At 40.7% G+C, this 19,455-nt stretch overlaps 1 long non-coding RNA gene and 1 pseudogene across 2 annotated transcripts; both read right to left on the bottom strand.

The window, feature by feature from the left end:
- Positions 1-1,977: 1,977 nt before the first annotated feature.
- On the bottom strand, positions 1,978-5,493 carry LOC147366059 (heat shock protein HSP 90-beta-like; annotated as a pseudogene). Its single transcript, XR_015133182.1, has 2 exons — positions 5,261-5,493; positions 1,978-4,250 (listed from the first exon to the last, which is right to left on the bottom strand). The product of XR_015133182.1 is annotated as a heat shock protein HSP 90-beta-like (transcript).
- Positions 5,494-7,127: 1,634 nt separating this feature from the next.
- Positions 7,128-9,022, bottom strand: LOC147366058 (uncharacterized). Its single transcript, XR_015133183.1, has 2 exons — positions 8,910-9,022; positions 7,128-8,527 (listed from the first exon to the last, which is right to left on the bottom strand). It is a non-coding gene; the product is annotated as an uncharacterized LOC147366058 (long non-coding RNA).
- Between the last annotated feature and the right edge of the window lie 10,433 nt (positions 9,023-19,455).

Here is a 19,455-nt window from a genome sequence, read left to right as displayed (position 1 = left end):
TGTATCTGCAGGACATCTCTTTATAATAGGCATCTCCTTGTTTTATTCACTATGTGCTTGCTGGTGCCATCAAAGAAAAATTCTTTCTTTTTTTTTTTTTAGTCTGTTTTAGGAATTCTGATGACTGAATGTTTTCAAAATGACTTTTCTAAGACAAGAAAGAAAAGAAGAAGGATTGCCAAACACAACTGTTGGCTGACAAGAAACTCTTTGCACAAGATAAAATTCTTGCCATACTCCATTGTACAGCTTATTCTGCTATTTTCCTGAAAAAGGGACCTCCTCAGGTCATTATCAGTCATCACCTTCTACACAGACAGGTGCTGATAACAAAGACTCCTCAGGTTACCCTGAAGACATCTTTTAGCATGCCTGCTCAGGCACTTTAGGCATGTCCAACTCTTTGTAAACCAATGGACTGTAGCCCACCAGGCTTCTCTGTCCATGGGACTTCTCAGGCAAGCATACTGGAGTGTGTTGCAGTTTCTTCCTTCAGGGGACCTTCTTGACCTAGGGATCAAACCCACATCTCCTACGTTGGCAGGTGGATTCTTTGTCGCTGAACCACCAGGGAAGTCCTTTAGTTACAGAGGCAAGACCATTATTAGAACCAGATCTCTGAATCGACACATCTTTTAAAGGGTTTTGTCAGGAAATGGAAACGTGGGGGAGATGACTGCATGGTCACTCAGAAGAGGAAAATCTTTAAAAGCACTTGAACTATGAGCAGAAGTTTCCTTTTCTCTAAGAGAAAAAGAAACCCCATTCTTGTTTGACCTTGGGGGGAAAATATCCTTTAGTTGCATTACCTGACAGTTAGTTACACTTACATGAATAAAATAAATCTTTCCACTAAAATCTCTACAGTCACCATCATGGATACTATTGAAAAATTATATGCTTTCTCGGCTAAGCTGCTGAGATCAAACAAAGAGAGCAGGACTGGCATCCTTCTAACTTTTTCAAAAAAACATTTTTAGAGCAATTTTAGGTTCACAGCAAAACAGAGCAGAAAGTACAGAGATGTCACATATGCTCTCTGGCTCCACGTACACACAGTCTTCCCTGCCTGTCAACACCCTATACCAGAGTGGTACACTGGTTATAATCAATGAGCCTGCACTGACACATAATTATCACCCAAAGTCCATACTCTGCATTGTTGAACTCTTGGTGTTGTACATCCTATGCATTTTCACAAATGTATAACAAATCCACCATTATAGTGTCATACAGAGTAGTTTCATTGCCCTAAAAATCCTCTGTGCTTCACTTCTTTATCCCTCCCTCTACTCTAACCCATGGCAACCACTCACCCTCTTCCTGTCTCCAGAATTTTGCCTTTTCCAGAATATCATACAGTTGGAATCACATAGTATCAGGCTTTTTGGATTAGTATCTTTTACTTGCTGCTGCTACTGCTAAGTCGCTTCAGTCGTGTCCGACTCTGTGCGACCCCATAGACGGCAGACCACCAGGCTCCCCCATTCCTGGGATTCTCCAGGCAAGAACACTGGAGTGGGTTGCCATTTCCTTCTCCAATGCATGAAAGTGAAAAGTGAAAGTGAAGTCGCTCAGTCGTGTCTGACTCTTAGCGACCCCATGGACTGCAGCCTTCCAGGCTCCTCTGTCCATGGGATTTTCCAGGAAAGAGTACTGGAGTGGGGTGCCATTGCCTTCTCTTTCACTTAGTGATGTACATTTAAGGTTTTATAACTCATTTCTTTTTAGCACTAAATAACATTTCATTGGTTATGGAATGAAGCTGGTTTCATAGTTCCACATCTTTTCATGGTTTCATAGCTCATTTCTTTTTAGTACAGAATAATGTTCCATTGTCTGAATGTATCACAGTTTATCTATTTACCCACTGAAGGACATCTTGGTTGTTTCCAAGTTTTGGCAATTCTGAATAAAGCTATTATAAACATCCATGTACAGGTTTTTGGGTGGACATAAATTTTCAACTCACTGGGGTAAATTATCAAGTAAAGAGATTGAGGGATTATATAGTAAGAGTATGTTTATTTTTTGTAAGAAACTACCATACTTTCTTCCAAAGTGACTATGCCATTTTGCATTCCCACCAGAAATGGATGAGAGTTCCTGTTGCTACTCATCCTTGCCAGCATTTGCTCTTGCAGCATTCTAGATTTTGGCCATTTCTAAGAGGCATGTAGTGGTATCTCACTGTTTTGTTTTGTTTTGTTTTTCCCCAACATTTTAATTTCAGAACAACAACAACAAAAAACACAGCACACAATATTCAAACCCCATGTCAAACGTGGATAGGGATAGGGCTTGCTTGAGGCCCTTGTATCCTGCCTTAGACAGAAGGACAGAAATAAAACCACTAGACATCAGCAGAGGGAACCACGTGAGCCAGGGCCACTAGGGCTGCCCCTGGGGGAGCCATGGGGATGCTACACAGAGGGAGCAGGCTGCAGGTAAAAACTCCTAATCTACTTCTTTCATGCAGGAGGCATCCTCGTCACCCTCAAGGGGGGAATCTCATCAGGAACAGCAGCACTGGGCTCCTCCGCCATCACCGTGTCGTCATCAATGCCCAGGCCAAGCTTTATCTTGTGGAAGATATGGCTGGAGAGGGTCTGGGGATCCTCAAGCGAGAAGACAGAAGAGAGCAGTGCAGTTTCAAACAGCAGCACCACCAGGTCCCTGACAGTCTTGCCGTTTATGCCTGCCTCTTGCCTTCTGCTGCAGGGTCTCCACGATGGGGTGATCAGGACTGATCTCCATCATTTAGTCCATGGTCGAGTTGCCCCAAAGTGCCTGAGCTTTCATGATGCACTGCATGTTGGCTGTCCAGCTGTGGTGCTCATCACAGTGCAGCAGGGTGAAGACATGAGCCTGTCTTCAGGAGATTGTCACCTTCTCCACCTTCTTATCCAAGATCTCTTTCATGAGTTTGTAGAGGTTCTCAAACTTGGCCTTGCTCTCCTCCACCTTCTTCTTATCCTCCTTGTACTCAGGCAGCTCTAGGCCCTCCTTGGTCGTGGAGACCAGACTCTTCCCATCAAACTCCTTGAGCTGCTGCACACAGTGCTCATCAATGGGCTCTATCACATACACTACCTCAAAGCCCTGCTTCCACATGCACTCCACAAAGGAAGAGTTCACAACCTGCTATTTGCTCTCACCAGTGATGCAACAGACGGACTTCTGTGTCTCCTTCATGCGAGACATGTATTCTGAGAGAGGAGTCATCTCATCTCCAGACTGGGACGTGTGATAGCACAGCAGCTCAGAAAGGTATCGCCAATTAGTGGAGTCCTCACCGATTCCAAGCTTCAGGTTTTTAGAGAATGCCTCATAGAATTCCTTATATTTCTCCTTGTCTTCTGCCAGCTCAGAAAAGAGTTCAAGGTACTTCTTAAGAATGTTCTTATGAATAACCTTCAGAATTTTGCTCTGCTGGAGCATTTCTCAGGAGATGTTCAGGTGAAGGTCTTCAGAGTCAACCACCCCACGGAAGAAGTTGAGATATTCTGGAATCAACTCATCACAGCTGTCCATGATGGACACATGGCAGACATACAGTTTGGTGTTGTTCTTTTTGTTCTCGAAGAGGTCAAAAGGAGCCCAATGAGGGATGAACAGCAGTGCTCTGAATTCCAATTGACCTTCTACAGAGAAGTGCTTTACTGCAAAGTAATCTTCCCAGTAATTGGTAAAACTCTTGTAGAACTCACCATATTCCTCCAGGGTGATGTCATCAGGGTCTCTGGTCCAAATGGGCTTGGTCTTGTTCAGTTCTTCCTGAGCAATGTACTTCTCCTTTATCTTCTTTGTCTTCTTTTTCTTATCTTTGCCACTATCATCCTCCTCATCTGAACCCACATCTTCAATCTTAGGCTTCTCTTCATCATATTTATCTTCCTGTTCTTTCTCACCTTTCTCTTCTTCAGCCTCATAGTCACTGATTTCCTTTTCACGTTCTTTCTCCAGATAGAGTTTGATGGGATAGCCTATGAACGGTGAGTGCTTCTTTACCACTTCTTTGACCCGCCTCTCTTCCAAGTACTCTCTATGGTCTTCCTTCAGGTGGAGAATCACTTTGGTACTCCGGCCAATAGGCTCACCATGGTCAGCTTGGACAGTGAAGGAACCGCCAGCAGAAGACTCCTAGGCATACTGTTCCTCATCCTTATGCTTTGTTATCACAACCACTTTCTCTGCCACTAGGTAGGCAGAGTAGAAGCCCACACCAGATCGCCCAATCATGGAAAAGTCTGCACCAGCCTGAAGAGCCTCCATAAATGCTTTAGTGTGAGACTTGGCAATGGTTCCCAAATTATTTACAGGTCAGCTTTGGTCATGCCAATGCCCGTGTCTACCAGAGTTAGAGTATGTTCCTAGGGGTTCGGGATGATGAGAATTTTCAGTTCTTTCAGTTCAGTTCAGTTCAGTTCATTCGCTCAGTTGTGTCTGACTCTTTGCAACCCCATGAATCACAGCACGCCAGGCCTCCCTGTCCATCACCAACTCCCAGAGTTCACTGAGACTCACGTCCATCGAGTCAGTGATGCCATCCAGCCATCTCATCCTCTGTTGTCCCCTTCTCCTCCTGCCCCCAATCCCTCCCAGCATCAGAGTCTTTTCCAGTGAGTCAACTCTTCGCATGAGGTGGCCAAAGTACTGGAGTTTCAGCTTTAGCATTATTCCTTCCAAAGAAATCCCAGGACTGATCTCCTTCAGAATGGACTGATTGGATCTCCTTACAGTCCAAGGGACTCTCAAGAGTCTTCTCCAACACCACAGTTCAAAAGCATCAATTCTTCGGCACTCACCCTTCTTCACAGTCCAACTCTTACATCCATACATGACCACAGGAAAACCCATAGCCTTGACCAGACGGACCTTTGTTGGCAAAGTAATGTCTCCATTTTTCAATATGCTATCTAGAAATTGGTCATAACTTTCCTTCCAAGGAGTAAGCATCTTTTAATTTCATGGCTGCAGTCACCATCTGCGCTGATTTTGGAGCCCCCAAAAAATAAAGTCTGACACTGTTTCCACTGTTTCCCCACCTATTTCCCATGAAGTGATGGGACAAGATGCCATGATCTTAGTTTTCTGAATGTTGAGCTTTAAGCCAACTTTTTCACTCTCCTCTTTCACTTTCATCAAGAGGATTTTTAGTTCCTCTTCAATTTCTACCATAAGTGTGGTGTCATCTGCATATCTGAGGTTATTGATATTTCTCCCAGCAATCTTGATTCCAGCTTGTGCTTCCTCCAGCCCAGCGTTTCTCATGATGTATTCAGCTCTTTACCACTGTCCAATTTGAAAGGGTCTGTCAGGCTCTCATAGCAAATCTTGTCCAAGGCATCAGAAGCATTACTGATCAATTCCGGAAGAAAAATTTCTTTGTTGGAATAGAAGGTATTAATAATAAGAGACATGAGTTCGGCAATTTTTGCCTCAAAGGCAAATGGCTCCACCTCCGTCTCCATGGTGCACTTCCTCAGGCATCTTCAAGGATAAGAATCCAGGTACTAGAGAACACTGAGCAAGCAATGGCTGCCTCAGGCTCACTTGCTGCAAGAAGGCTGCACATGGGTGACTTGCGAGCCTCACTGTTGTTTTAATTTGCATTGAAGAAGGAAATGGCAACCCACTCCTTATTCTTGCCTGGAGAATATCATGGACGGAGGAGCCTGATGGGCTACAGTCCACGGGGTCGCAAAGAGTTGGACACAACTGAGAGAATTCACTTTCACTTTCAATGACACAGGATGTGGAGCATCTTTTCATATGCTTATTTGCTGTCTGTATATATTCCTTGATAGGGTCTTTTGCCCATTTTTAATTGGAATAGTTTCTTTACTTATGGTTGAGTTTTAAGAGTTCTTGGTATATTTTGGATAAGTTCTTTAACAGGCATGTCATTTATAAATATTTTCTCCCAGTCTGTTGTGTCTACTTATTCTCTTGAGAGTTTTCACAGAGCAGAGGTTTTTAATTTGAATGAAGTTCAGCTCAGCTTATCAATTATTTCTTGCATGAGTCCTATCTTTGGTGTTGTATCTAATAAAAAGACATCACCATACCCAGAGTCATCTGGATTTTCGTGTGTTATCTCCTTGGAGTTTTGTAGTTTTTTTGTTCTATAGTTAGGTTTATGAGTAATTTTGAGTTCATTCTTGTGATGGAAGTAAAAACTCTGTTTCTTCTTCTTCTTCTTTTTTTTTTTTTTTTGCAAGTGGATATCCAGTTGTTCCAGTAGCAATTGTTGAAAAGACTAATTTTTCTCCATTGTATCATCTTTGTTTTTTTGTCAAGGGTCAGTTTACTGATCGGTTTACATTTCTATGGATCACTTCTGGGCTCTCTATTCTGTTCCATTCATCTATGTATCTACTCTTTTATAACACTTCATTGTTTTGAGGGCTGTAGCTTTACAGTAAGTTTCTAAGTTGAGTAGTGTCAGTCCTGTCTTATAAATTTAAAATATAATACTTATTCTAAAGTGTGTAGTGTATACATCCAAATGATTCTCCCAATAAGTATTATTTTAACCAACGCCCATCAAAGTTTTTAATTTTCCTACAGAGAGATCAAGACGGTACAGTTAAATTCAGTTCAGTTCAGTCACTCAGTCGTGTCCAACTCTTTGCGACCCCATGAATCACAGCACGCCAGGCCTCCCTGTCCATCACCAACTCCTGGAGTTCACTCAGACTCACATCCATCGAGTCAGTGATCCCATCCAGCCATCTCATCCTCTGTCGTCCCCTTCTCCTCCTGCCCCCAATCCCTCCCAGGATCAGAGTCTTTTCCAATGAGTCAACTCTTCCCATGGTGATGCTGTGAAAGTGCTGCACTCAATATGCCAGCAAATTTGGAAAACTCAGCAGTTGCCACAGGACTGGAAAAGGTCAGTTTTCATTCCAATCCCAAAGAAAGGCAACGCCAAAGAATGCTCAAACTACCGCACAATTGCACTCATCTCACACGCTAGTAAAGTAATGCTCAAAATTCTCCAAGCCAGGCTTCAACGATATGTGAACCATGAACTTCCAGATGTTCAAGCTGGTTTTAGAAAAGGCAGAGGAACCAGAGACCAAATTGCCAACATCCGCTGGATCATCAAAAAAGCAAGAGAGTTCCAGAAAAACATCTATTTCTGCTTTATTGACTATGCCAAAGCCTTTGACTGTGTGGATCACAATAAACTGTGGAAAATTCTGAAAGAGATGGGCATACCAGACCACTTGACCTGCCTCTTGAGAAATTTGTATGCAGGTCAGGAAGATGGTAAAACTACTTCATAATTCCACTAATTGGCCAGAAAGAGGCTAAGTGGTGGAATTACAGGCTTTTGAGGTTTTATTCAAGAGATTTCTGGGTAACATTCAGTACCACCATCCTTATTTTAATTACAAATAAACATGGTATAGAACTGCAAATTCTCAGAACTCACTGAATATCTGTTACTGTAAAATTATGAGTTCAAATTTCCCCAAGTCAACTCAAAATATTATAATATATAACCAAAGCATATGAAAGGAAAATACACAAACAAAAAATAAACTTTGATTGTAAAATGAATCTTACTCAGAATGTTCAAGAGGAAAATTTTATAGATTCATATAATTCCTTTTAGGAAATAGAACTATTTCCTACAAGATACCATTCTTTCCCATTATAGTACATTTTAATTGCAACTGAAATCCCATGTTTTATCACATTTGCATAAGATTTAGCATTTTTGGTTTAATGTAAAATCCAAATATTTGCCATGCTCCAAATTTCCAATTTTGAACTCTGTAATAACTGCATATATCATTACAGAATGAAACACAAAATTATATTCTTTAAAAATCAGGGTAAATCCACATATTTTCTAGTTTCATTGCAATGCTTTTTTAAAAAGTCTTTTGAAATGTAAAGGGCATTCAATACAAAAATCCCCAAATTTGGAAACAACATTTTTGTCAGAAAAAGAAACATTATTTTAAAATGACCACATTGACAAAGAACAGCAACTCCCTGTTCTTTTCCAGAATCTAGATTTTTTGCCTTTGGAAGATTGTAAGCCCTTGGTCTCAAGCCCAAACTTTTTATCAACTTTTTGGTGTCTTCTTCTTGACCTCAATATAAATTTCCTTCTTGAGTTTTAAACTCTGCCAAGAGTCAGGAATGGAGTGGGGAGGATCATTGCTTTAAACTGAATTAAAACCAGTTTAATTCACCGAACTGATATAATTTCATTCACAGACCTTCTAGCTAAAATTCATCAAGTACATGAAATTAAAATGGCCCCATCCATGGTGTTCTTCCCAGAGCAGTTCCTCGTGACCAGGGCGACACCTGGAGCAACACAGATGGGAGGTAGCAGGACCAGGGAGCGCACTCCAGTGTAAGGCCTTCTGAGGGGTAACTTTCACAGCCTCCTATCCTGCCAAGGATTCTGGGGCTTTGCTCCATCTCTTAGCTGTTTCCAGTTGAGAAAGCCTGCATTCCACCAGATGAAGAGTTAAGGATGCGAAGAATATGTCCTCTTCTGCAGTTTAAAAAAATAAAATTCCTTTGTGTGTTCTGCCAGATGGCAAGGTTCTCCTGGCTTGTGACCCAGGGGCAAATCTAAACCCCTTTCATGGGCCCTCAAGACCAGTAAGACATGGTTTCCACCTCACCCACACGACCCTCCAAGGCATCACATATATGCCCCATTCACATGTCACACAGTTTTGTGATTGCTTTGTTTTGCCTTCACATATTAGTTTCCCAGGGCCGCTGTAACAACATATTCTGTTGCTTAAGCCAACTGAGTGGCTTAAGCAACAGAAATGCACTGGCAAACTTTCCTGGAGGCTACAATGAGATCAGGGTGTCAGCAGGGTTGGTTCTCTCTGAGGGCCATGATGGAAGATTTTGTTTCATACCTCTCTTGTAGCTTCCAATGGTTTTCAGGCAATCTTTGGCATACTTTGGCTTGTGGAAGCATCACTTTGCTCTTTGCCTTCAAGCTTATGTGGTGTTCTCCCTGTGTGTGCCTTTATGAAAAACAAAATTTAACTGAGTAAACATTAAAGATCTTATTGGCTCTGTATAAAGATTCATGATTCAAGATTCAAGCAGCATCAACAATCTAGCAGATGGAAAGTTTCCCTGAACAGTTAAACAAGGCAAGAGATTTTATAGGCAGACTAGAGTGGGAATAAAGAAGTACTAGGCCAAAAAGCAGATTATTTATTGCAAGATGACTTTCCTTAGAGGGGATGGCAAGGGTCTGCCAGGCAGATTACCTGACTAATGTTGGTCAGGCAATTCTTGATTGACTAGTGTAAGATTCCACTTCTGGGAGAGCTGAAACTGTAATTAAAGTCTTAGTTTGGTGATCTGGGGCTTGGCATAAATGACTCCATTTAGGGCCTGTTGTCTTTTCAACATCTTCACATTATCTCCCTTCTACGCACATCTGACTCTGTGTCCAAATTTCCCTTTATAAGTACACCAGTCATACCAGAACACGTGTGTGTGCACGCGGGCAGTTGTTCAGTCGTGTCCGACTCTTTGTAGCCCCATGGACTGTAGCCCACCAGGCTCCTCTGTGCATGGGATTTCCCAGGCAAGAATACTGGAGTGGATTGCCATTCCCTTCTCCAAGGGATCTTCCCTACCCTCGGATCAAACCTGGATCTCCTGCATTTCAGACAGATTCTTTACCATCTGAGCCACCAGGGAAGCCCTTATTGCCTAATAAGGTCACATTCTGAGGTCTTGGGGGTCAGAGTTGGTGGGACACAATTCAACCTGGAACACTTTGGCGCACACTGAACGGTAAGAGCTTTACGGACAGGTCTGTCCTGTCACCCATTTTAGCCCCAGAGCCCCATTAACACCCGTCACAGTGTGTCAAATATTCAGTAAGTATTTGGTGAATGGGCTTCCCTGGTGGCTCAGACAGTAAAGAATCCACCTGCAAGGTGGGAGAACTGGGTTCGATTCCTGGGATGGGAAGATTCCCTGGAGAAGGGAATGGCAATCCACTCCAGTATTCTCGCCTGGGAAGTCCCATGGATGGAGGAGCCTGGTAGGCTACAGTCCATGGGGTTGCAAAGAGTGGGACACGACTGAGTGACTTCACTCATTCACTCACTCAGAACTACTGTACATAATCCAGCAATTCTACTTCTGTACATAAACCCAAAAGAGTTGAAAGCAGAGACTTGAACAGATATTTGTACAGCACGTTCATAACGGCATTATTCACAGTAGCCAGAGATGGAAACAACCTCCCACTACATATCTTCTTCTATCTGAGTTACTTGACCAGATGCTGGCCCTTGTTTCTCTTCCAATTCTTCCTCCTCCTGCCGCTCCCCTTTCCCCAGTAAAGGAGGATTTAAAAATTCAGAAGTGATTATAGTTGCCTTAAAGAGAAAATTATTCCAAGGAGAAGTGAACCATCCTCAGTGCTTACATATACAATCAGAACTCAAGCAGAACTTTGAGCCTTGATTGAGGAATTTCCCAATTCAAGTCAGGATCCATTGGAATTTGCTAATAAATTCAAGTTAACTATCTGCTCCTATGAGCCCAGGTTTTCAGATATATATCAGTTAATACAGCTGTTAGTTTCTGAAAGTAAAGCAAGGACATGAATAAAGAAAAAAGAATGGAAACACCTCTTAGTGAGCTTTGAATCACGTACTCCAGAGGCTCGCACTGAATACAAAGGATTAGCTCAAAAACTACTTGAACTTAATCCAGAGCTTTTCCCAAAAACTGTAGACTGGACAGAGATTCAACAGTGTAAACAAAGATCAAATGAATCAATTCTGGACTATTATGAAAGGTTTGGGGGAAAAAAAAGAAAAAATTTAAGCAATATTCTGGCTTGACACCTGAGTCATTCTCTAACCACCAATATGACCCTTTGCTTAATTCTGTCTTTTCGGAAGGATTAGATGAAGATTTGGCTACTTAGTCAAAAGACAATCTAGGTGGGTCTGAGTTACACATAAACGCTCTTGTTATACTGGCTGACCAACTTTTCAAAATCATTAAAACCAATTAAGTACACAATGCCTGTTGAAGGTTAAGCGACCCCCAACTCGTTTAATTCCCAACCAGTAGAGAAGCTAGCTTGAAAGAAAATAGTAATAAGTCCTGAGGAAATAAGTCCTATTTGAAGAACCTGATTTTTGCTTCCTGATCCTTGAGACCAGAGCTCTCAGGATCACTTATCTAGACCATCTCTAATTTCTGAAACTGAAGGGGGACAAAAAGGGTATGAAGCCTTTAAAAAAATTATTTTATTCCAACTGCTATTTATAAACTAGTGAGTTTTATATTGTGATATCTGACTCATGACTAGGTTTAGAAAATGAAGTTAGCTCTCTCATTGCGTCTGTCTGAATACATGTATGTCTTAAGAGTCGTCAATATAATAATCAGTATAATACTTTCATTGTGCCTAGGTTTAATATAAGCTAACTAAGATCTTATTATATGTGTTGCAAATTTGTCAGCAAGGAAAATAACTCAATGTGAAGAAACCTTTAAGCAAGAGATACATAAAAATGTAATGAGATAATGGAATAAGAGAAAGTTTATTGAATAGCTAGTCACTCCTAAACAAAATAAGGTACTGCAACATTTAATACTAAATACTGGCTCCCTCTTATAGAAAACCTAAAGATATTTTGGACTACTAATGAATATGTTTGCTGCCATCCTGAGAGGTTCTCTACAAGAAAGCAAATATTTTTAGAAATTTTTTCTAAATTATCTAAATTATTATCACTGGTATTTATGTTCATCAATCTACAGAATACTAATATAAATGACAGTTGATGGTTGCTTAAGAAAAGTAGGATGCTGATTCTCAGTAAAGACGGCACATAAATGGAATTGCATTTTATTAAGAAAAAAGGAAGTAGGTCTGGTTTACAGATGACTGTTTCTGGATGGGCAAATTAAGTGATGGCTCCAGAAAGTGAGGAAGGTTTGCAGAAAGCAGACCCCAAGAAAAGAATCTCATGCATGGTACAAGTTTTCTTAAGCTGCTGAACGGCCTTTGATAACACATTTTAAGTTTATTTACCTCTGAAGTTATCTGTTCTGTAATTGGCCCTTGGAAACTTTGGTACTTTAGCTAAGTGAATAACTGTTGTTTCACAGTGACCTATGATCCTATCTGACTGAGTGTTCTAAACTCTTTTGATATTTATTGACAAAATTCTCTAAATAAAAATTTAATGAAGTCCTTTGACCATTAGTTAACTTTGGGATACTTCAAAGGGCCCCTGAAACATCCCAAAGAGAGATATTAAACTAATTAAGTTTTTTGGTACATTAAATTACATGGGAAGTATTGTCAATAAGTAATAAATCTTCTTAGGTTATGTTGTTGTTCAGTCGCCCAGTTGTGTCTGACTCTTTGTGACCCCATGGACTGTAGCACACCAGGCCTCTCTGTCTCTCATCATCCCCCAAAGTTTGCCCACATTCATGTTCATTGCATCAGTGATGCCATCCAGCCATCTCATCCTCTGACACCCTCTTCTCCATCTGCCCTCAATCTTTCCCAGCATCAGGGACTTTTCCAATGAGTCAGCTGTTCCCATCAGATGTCCAAAATACTGGAGTTTCAACTTCAGCATCAATCCTTCCAACTAGTATTCAGGGTTGATTTCCCTTAAGATTGACTGGTTTGATCTCCTTGCTGGCCAAGGGACTGTCAGGAGTCTTCTCCAATACCACAGTTCAAAGGCATCAATTCTTCAGCGCTCTGCCTTCTTTAAGGTCCAGCTCTCACAATTGTATGTGACCACTTAGGTTATATGTACAGTAAATATTACTAATACAGATATCCTAGAAATTATATGGAGTTTCTAAAATTCTGAAATGGAGTAAAATGTTGTCAGTCATAATTCTAGTTATTGTCTACAAGTGTTATATGTTACAGCAGTGACCAAGTGACTTTGTCAATTGTCATCAGATTTTAAATGTGCCTTTTTAAGTCTTTTGTCATTGTGGTTTCACTGATGCCTTTGCAAAAGTGCTTCCTTTTTAAGATTAACAGAAAGAACCTTCTGAAGTTTCCAACCTTCAGGACCAGAATGCTGAACTGAGTAAGAAATGAAAGAATCCTAATGGGAAAAAACCTGATGGCTTGATAAAACTGTTGATAAAAAGAGTTAGTTACAGAAGACAGTGAACAGATGAACATCATTACAATTTTTATGGTTTCCATCTGAAAAATTGTTGGGTTGAATCTGTGTTTTCCAGGTATAAGGAAAACCTTCCCCTCCAACTAATCATGGCTTACAATAATTTGGTAAATTATACATTTGTAAGCAGAATTGAAGCATTTATCCTTTTTCTCTATCTGCTCCTCCAGAGATTAGAAACCCTTAGATTCCCTGCAGCTTTATCAAGTAAATTAGGAGGGCTACCTCACTAATAGGTCAGAAATTTCAAGGTATATTGGGTACCTTGTAAAGGGAGGAACTCACCTAGATCTCTTAAGTACTTGGCATGACTCTCCCAGCCCTGAAAGGTGTTGTTTGTTTGTATTTTTAAGTTCAGTCTGCAACTCCTTCCAGAAGTTTCTGCAAAGCAAAAAGCCTATATGATAAATTATAGTTACATAAATTATCAGGCCATGGTTTTTTGAGACCAGACTTATTTTGCAACAAATTAGGTCTTCCCCAATGGCTCATCAGGTAAAGAATCCACCTGCAATGCAGGAGACACTGGAGATGCACGTTCAATACTGGGTTGGGAAGATCCTCTGGAGAAGGGAGGAAATGGCAATCCATTCCAGTATTCTTGCCTGAAAAATCCCATGGACAGAGAAGCCTGGCAGGCTACAGTCCATGGGGATGCAAGAGAGTCAGATACAACTGAGTGACTAAGCACACATAGGTGACAACTGGCTTCCCAGGTGGCTCAGTGATAAAGAATCCACCCGCCTATGCAGGAGACATGGGTTCTATCTGTGGGTTGGGAAGACCCCCTAGAGAAGGAAATGGCAACATACTCCAGTTTTGGGGGTTTTTTTAAAAGTTTTAGTTGTGTGTATCTTAAAAACCTAAGTACAGAAGGTTTACTTTGTGAGTCAAGTATTTTTTCCTTATTTGGGTCCAGGCTGTAAATCATCTTCTTATAGGAGCTCCCTTCTTATAGGATGGTTCAATGTGATTTCCTCAAAGGAGGCAGCCAGCCACCCTCATTGTGGATCCTTACATCATCAAAGAGTATATCCCTTGTTCAATGGCATGCAGCTAAAGGGATTGTTTGGGAGAAATGAGACCTTGCTGATGTTGGAGGATCTCCTATGGAGGTGTGGATCAGTAGTGGCTCGCCATGGAATGGGGGCACTGGCAGCAACAATCCTGGAAGATGCCCCTTCGCCCACTCCACATTCTTGCCTGGGAAATCCCATGGACAGAGGAGCCTGACGCACTACAGTCCATGGGGTCACAAAAGAGTCAGACATGACTTAGCGACTAAACAACGACAACAAAATGTGGATATATTTGGTAGAAATTAGGATAATTTTGGAGAAGGCAAGGGCGACTCATTCCAGTGTTCTTGCCTGGAGAATCCCATGGACGGAGGAGCCTAGTAGGCTGTAGTCCATGGGGTCGCTAAGAGTAGGACACGACTGAACGAATTCACTTTCACTTTTCACCTTCATGCATTGGAGAAGGAAATGGCAACCCACTCCAGTGTTCTTGCCTGGAGAATCCCAGGGATGGGGGAGCCTGGTGGGCTGCCATCTATGGGGTCACACAGAGTCAGACATGACTGAAGTGACATAGCAGCAGCAGCAGGGTAATTTTAGAGAGAAAAAGATTATGTTTCAAAAAATGTTAAATTCCAGTTTTGTTCATGGAGGTCTGCACTTACTGATTCATTTCCCAGATAGTTCCTTGTTGTTACACTAAATTATCGTAAAGGTAATTGAATTATAAAAGGACACTCTAAGTTTTGTTTCTAAAGCTTATCTCAGTAATCTTTGAATGAAAATCAGATGCCCCACAACCTGCAAACAGGAGATCATGTATATTGGAAAAGATAAAATATAAAGGATTGTTTCCAAACTAGATGGAAGGACTTTTTATCAGGTGCTCTTAACTAGCTCATGCACAGTGAATCTGAAGGGAAATTGACTCTTGGATTAATTCCCACTTCTAAAGGCCCCTACATCAGACTGGTCTATAGAGAGGAATGCTGACCTCAAACCCACCTTAAAACAAAGCTCAAACAGAGGAAACTACATCCACACCATAAGAAGAAGAAGATGACATCAGAAGTGACAGCTTAGCCAAGATGGTGGACCTGATCATGCAATTATTTATAATATTTTCTTGACTTCTTAAACCTTTGCATATAATTCAAATGTTTTTCTATCATGGACACGATTCTATGCTAATTTTAAAAATCAATCCAACTGTTGGGTTTGCAGCCAATTATCTGTGTCTAATACTTCTAGACTACTTTGATGGATTTCTCCATTCCAAGGCTCTAATTGGCCCTAAGGAACTCTATTTTAGAAGAAAGGAAGTTCAATCCTGTTCAGGCTACTCTTCATATTACTATAATTCTCTCACCTGGCCAATTAGTTATACCTGCTCTGATTCTGGCCATAAATATGAATTTTCCTCTAAAGTTACTCAAGCTCAGTCAGAGCAACAAGCAAAAATTCAGCCAAGGTATTACGGAATAAAAGCTCTCACAATTATGGGATGGATTTATGTGATTAACACCAGGCTATCATCATTTATGCCAAAGCCTTTGACTGCGTGGATCACAATAAACTGTGGAAAATTTTGAAAGAGATGGGAATACCAGAACACCTGACCTGCCTCTTGAGAAATCTGCATGCAGGTCAGGAAGCAACAGTTAGAACTGGACATGGAACAACAGACTGGTTCCAAATAGGAAAAGGAGTACGTCAAGGCTCTATATTGTCACCCTGCTCGTTTAACTTATATGCAGAGTACATCATGAGAAACGCTGGACTGGAAGAAACACAAGCTGGAATCAAGATTGCTGGGAGAAATATCAATAACCTCAGATATGCAGATGACACCACCCTTATGTCAGAAAGTGAAGAGGAACTAAAAAGCCTCTTGATGAAAGTGAAAGAGGAGACTGAAAAAGTGGGCTTAAAGCTCAACATTCAGAAAACGAAGATCATGGCATCCCGACCCATCACTTCATGGGAAATAGGTGGGGAAACAGTGGAAACAGTGTCAGACTTTATTTTTCTGGGCTCCAAAATCACTGCAGATGGTGACTGCAGCCATGAAATTAAAAGATGCTTACTCCTTGGAAGGAAAGTTATGACCAACCTAGATAGCATGTTCAAGAGCAGAGACATTACTTTGCCAACAAAGGTCCGTCTAGTCAAGGCTATGGTTTTTCCAGTGGTCATGTATGGATGTGAGAGTTGGACTGTGAAGAAGGCTGAGTGCTGAAGAATTGATGCTTTTGAACTGTGGTGTTGGAGAAGACTCTTGAGAGTCCCTTGGACTGCAAGGAGATCCAACCAGTCCATTCTGAAGGAGATCAGTCCTGGGTGTTCTTTGGAAGGAATGATGCTAAAGCTGAAACTCCAATACTCTGGCCACCTCATGCAAAGAATCGACTCATTGGCAAAGACTCTGATGCTGGGAGGGATTGGGCACAGGAGGAGAAGGGGACGACAGAGGATGAGATGGCTGGATGGCATCACTGACTCGATGGACGTGAGTCTGAGTGAATTCTGGGAGTTGATGATGGACAGGAAGGCCTGGTGTGCTGCAATTCATGGGGTCGCAAAGAGTCGGACTCAACTGAGCGACTAAACTGATCATCATTTAAGTTTTAAGGCCTTCCTTTATCTTGAGAACAATTAAATTATACTAAGGTAAACAGCCTAGTAACACTAGGAAATTGGGCTGGGAGCCTATGGACTGTGTGGATATATAATTTCCCTGAAAAATAAAGATTGGTGCAGAATAAACTAAGTCAGACAACCTGAGACTATATGGGCTACACTTATTGGAAGTTTTCGGCTTAATTCTTTTTTTTTTTTTTTCCTTTTTTTTTATTTTTTTTTATTTTTATTTTTTTACTAATAAAAATTTCTAAAAATAAACCCTCCTCCCTCCTCCCTCTCCATACCATCCCTCTGAGTCGTCCCAGTGCACCAGCCCCAAGCATCCAGCATCGTGCATTGAACCTGGACTGGCATCTCGTTTCATACATGACATTTCACATGTTTCAATGCCATTCTCCCAAATCTTCCCACCCTCTCCCTCTCCCACAGAGTCCATAAGCCTGTTCTATACATCAGTGTCTCTTTTGCTGTCTCGTATACAGGGTTATCGTTACCATCTTTCTAAATTCCATATATATGCGTTAGTATACTGTATTGGTGTTTGTCCTTCTGGCTTACTTCACTCTGTATAATAGGCTCCAGTTTCATCCACCTCATTAGAACTGATTCAAATGTATTCTTTTTAATGGCTGAGTAATACTCCATTGTGTATATGTACCACAGCTTTCTTATCCATTCATCTGCTGATGGACATCTAGGTTGCTTCCATGTCCTGGCTATTATAAACAGTGCTGCGATGAACATTGGGGTACACGTGTCTCTTTCCCTTCTGGTTTCCTCAGTGTGTATGCCCAGCAGTGGGATTGCTGGATCATAAGGCAGTTCTATTTCCAGTTTTTTAAGGAATCTCCACACTGTTCTCCATAGTGGCTGTACTAGTTTGCATTCCCACCAACAGTGTAAGAGGGTTCCCTTTTCTCCACACCCTCTCCAGCATTTATTATTTGTAGACTTTTGGATCGCAGCCATTCTGACTGGTGTGAAATGGTATCTCATAGTGGTTTTGATTTGCATTTCTCTGATAATGAGTGATGTTGAGCATCTTTTCATGTGTTTGTTAGCCATCTGTATGTCTTCTTTGGAGAAATGTCTATTTAGATCTTTGGCCCATTTTTTGATTGGGTCATTTATTTTTCTAGAGTTGAGCTGTAGGAGTTGCTTGTATATTTTTGAGATTAGTTGTCGGTTGCTTCATTTGCTATTATTTTCTCCCATTCTGAAGGCTGTCTTTTCACCTTGCTAATAGTTTCCTTTGATGTGCAGAAGCTTTTAAGGTTAATTAGGTCCCATTTGTTTATTTTTGCTTTTATTTCCAATATTCTGGGAGGTGGGTCATAGAGGATCCTGCTGTGATGTATGTCAGAGAGTGTTTTGCCTATGTTCTCCTCTAGGAGTTTTATAGTTTCTGGTCTTACATTGAGATCTTTAATCCATTTTGAGTTTATTTTTGTATATGGTGTTAGAAAGTGTTCTAGTTTCATTCTTTTACAAGTGGTTGACCAGATTTCCCAGCACCACTTGTTAAAGAGATTGTCTTTAATCCATTGTATATTCTTGCCTCCTTTGTCAAAGATAAGGTGTCCATATGTGCGTGGATTTATCTCTGGGCTTTCTATTTTGTTCCATTGATCTATATTTCTGTCTTTGTGCCAGTACCATACTGTCTTGATAACTGTGGCTTTGTAGTACAGCCTGAAGTCAGGTAGGTTGATTCCTCCAGTTCCATTCTTCTTTCTCAGGATCGCTTTGGCTATTCGAGGTTTTTTGTATTTCCATACAAATCGTGAAATTATTTGTTCTAGCTCTGTGAAGAATACTGTTGGTAGCTTGATAGGGATTGCATTGAATCTATAAATTGCTTTGGGTAGTATACTCATTTTCACTATATTGATTCTTCCAATCCATGAACATGGTATATTTCTCCATCTATTAGTGTCCTCTTTGATTTCTTTCACCAGTGTTTTATAGTTTTCTATATATAGGTCTTTAGTTTCTTTAGGTAGATATATTCCTAAGTATTTTATTCTTTTCGTTGCAATGGTGAATGGAATTGTTTCCTTAATTTCTCTTTCTGTTTTCTCATTATTAGTGTATAGGAATGCAAGGGATTTCTGTGTGTTGATTTTATATCCTGCAACTTTACTATAATCATTGATTAGTTCTAGTAATTTTCTGGTAGAGTCTTTAGGGTTTTCTATGTAGAGGATCATGTCATCTGCAAATAGTGAGAGTTTTACTTCTTCTTTTCCAATTTGGATTCCTTTTATTTCTTTTTCTGCTCTGATTGCTGTGGCCAAAACTTCCAAAACTATGTTGAATAGTAATGGTGAAAGTGGGCACCCTTGTCTTGTTCCTGACTTTAGAGGAAATGCTTTCAATTTTTCACCATTGAGGATAATGTTTGCTGTGGGTTTGTCATATATAGCTTTTATTATGTTGAGGTATGTTCCTTCTATTCCTGCTTTCTGGAGAGTTTTTATCATAAATGGGTGTTGAATTTTGTCAAAGGCTTTCTCTGCATCTATTGAGATAATCATATGGTTTTTGTTTTTCAATTTGTTAATGTGGTGTATTACATTGATTGATTT

The sequence above is a fragment of the Bos grunniens genome, chromosome 9 (genome assembly GCF_055505025.1).
Source record: "Bos grunniens cultivar Pamir isolate PY7600 chromosome 9, Bosgru_T2T1.0, whole genome shotgun sequence".
In the NCBI taxonomy this organism is placed as follows: Eukaryota; Metazoa; Chordata; class Mammalia; order Artiodactyla; family Bovidae; genus Bos; species Bos grunniens.
This window is presented reverse-complemented; position numbering and strand designations above follow the sequence as displayed.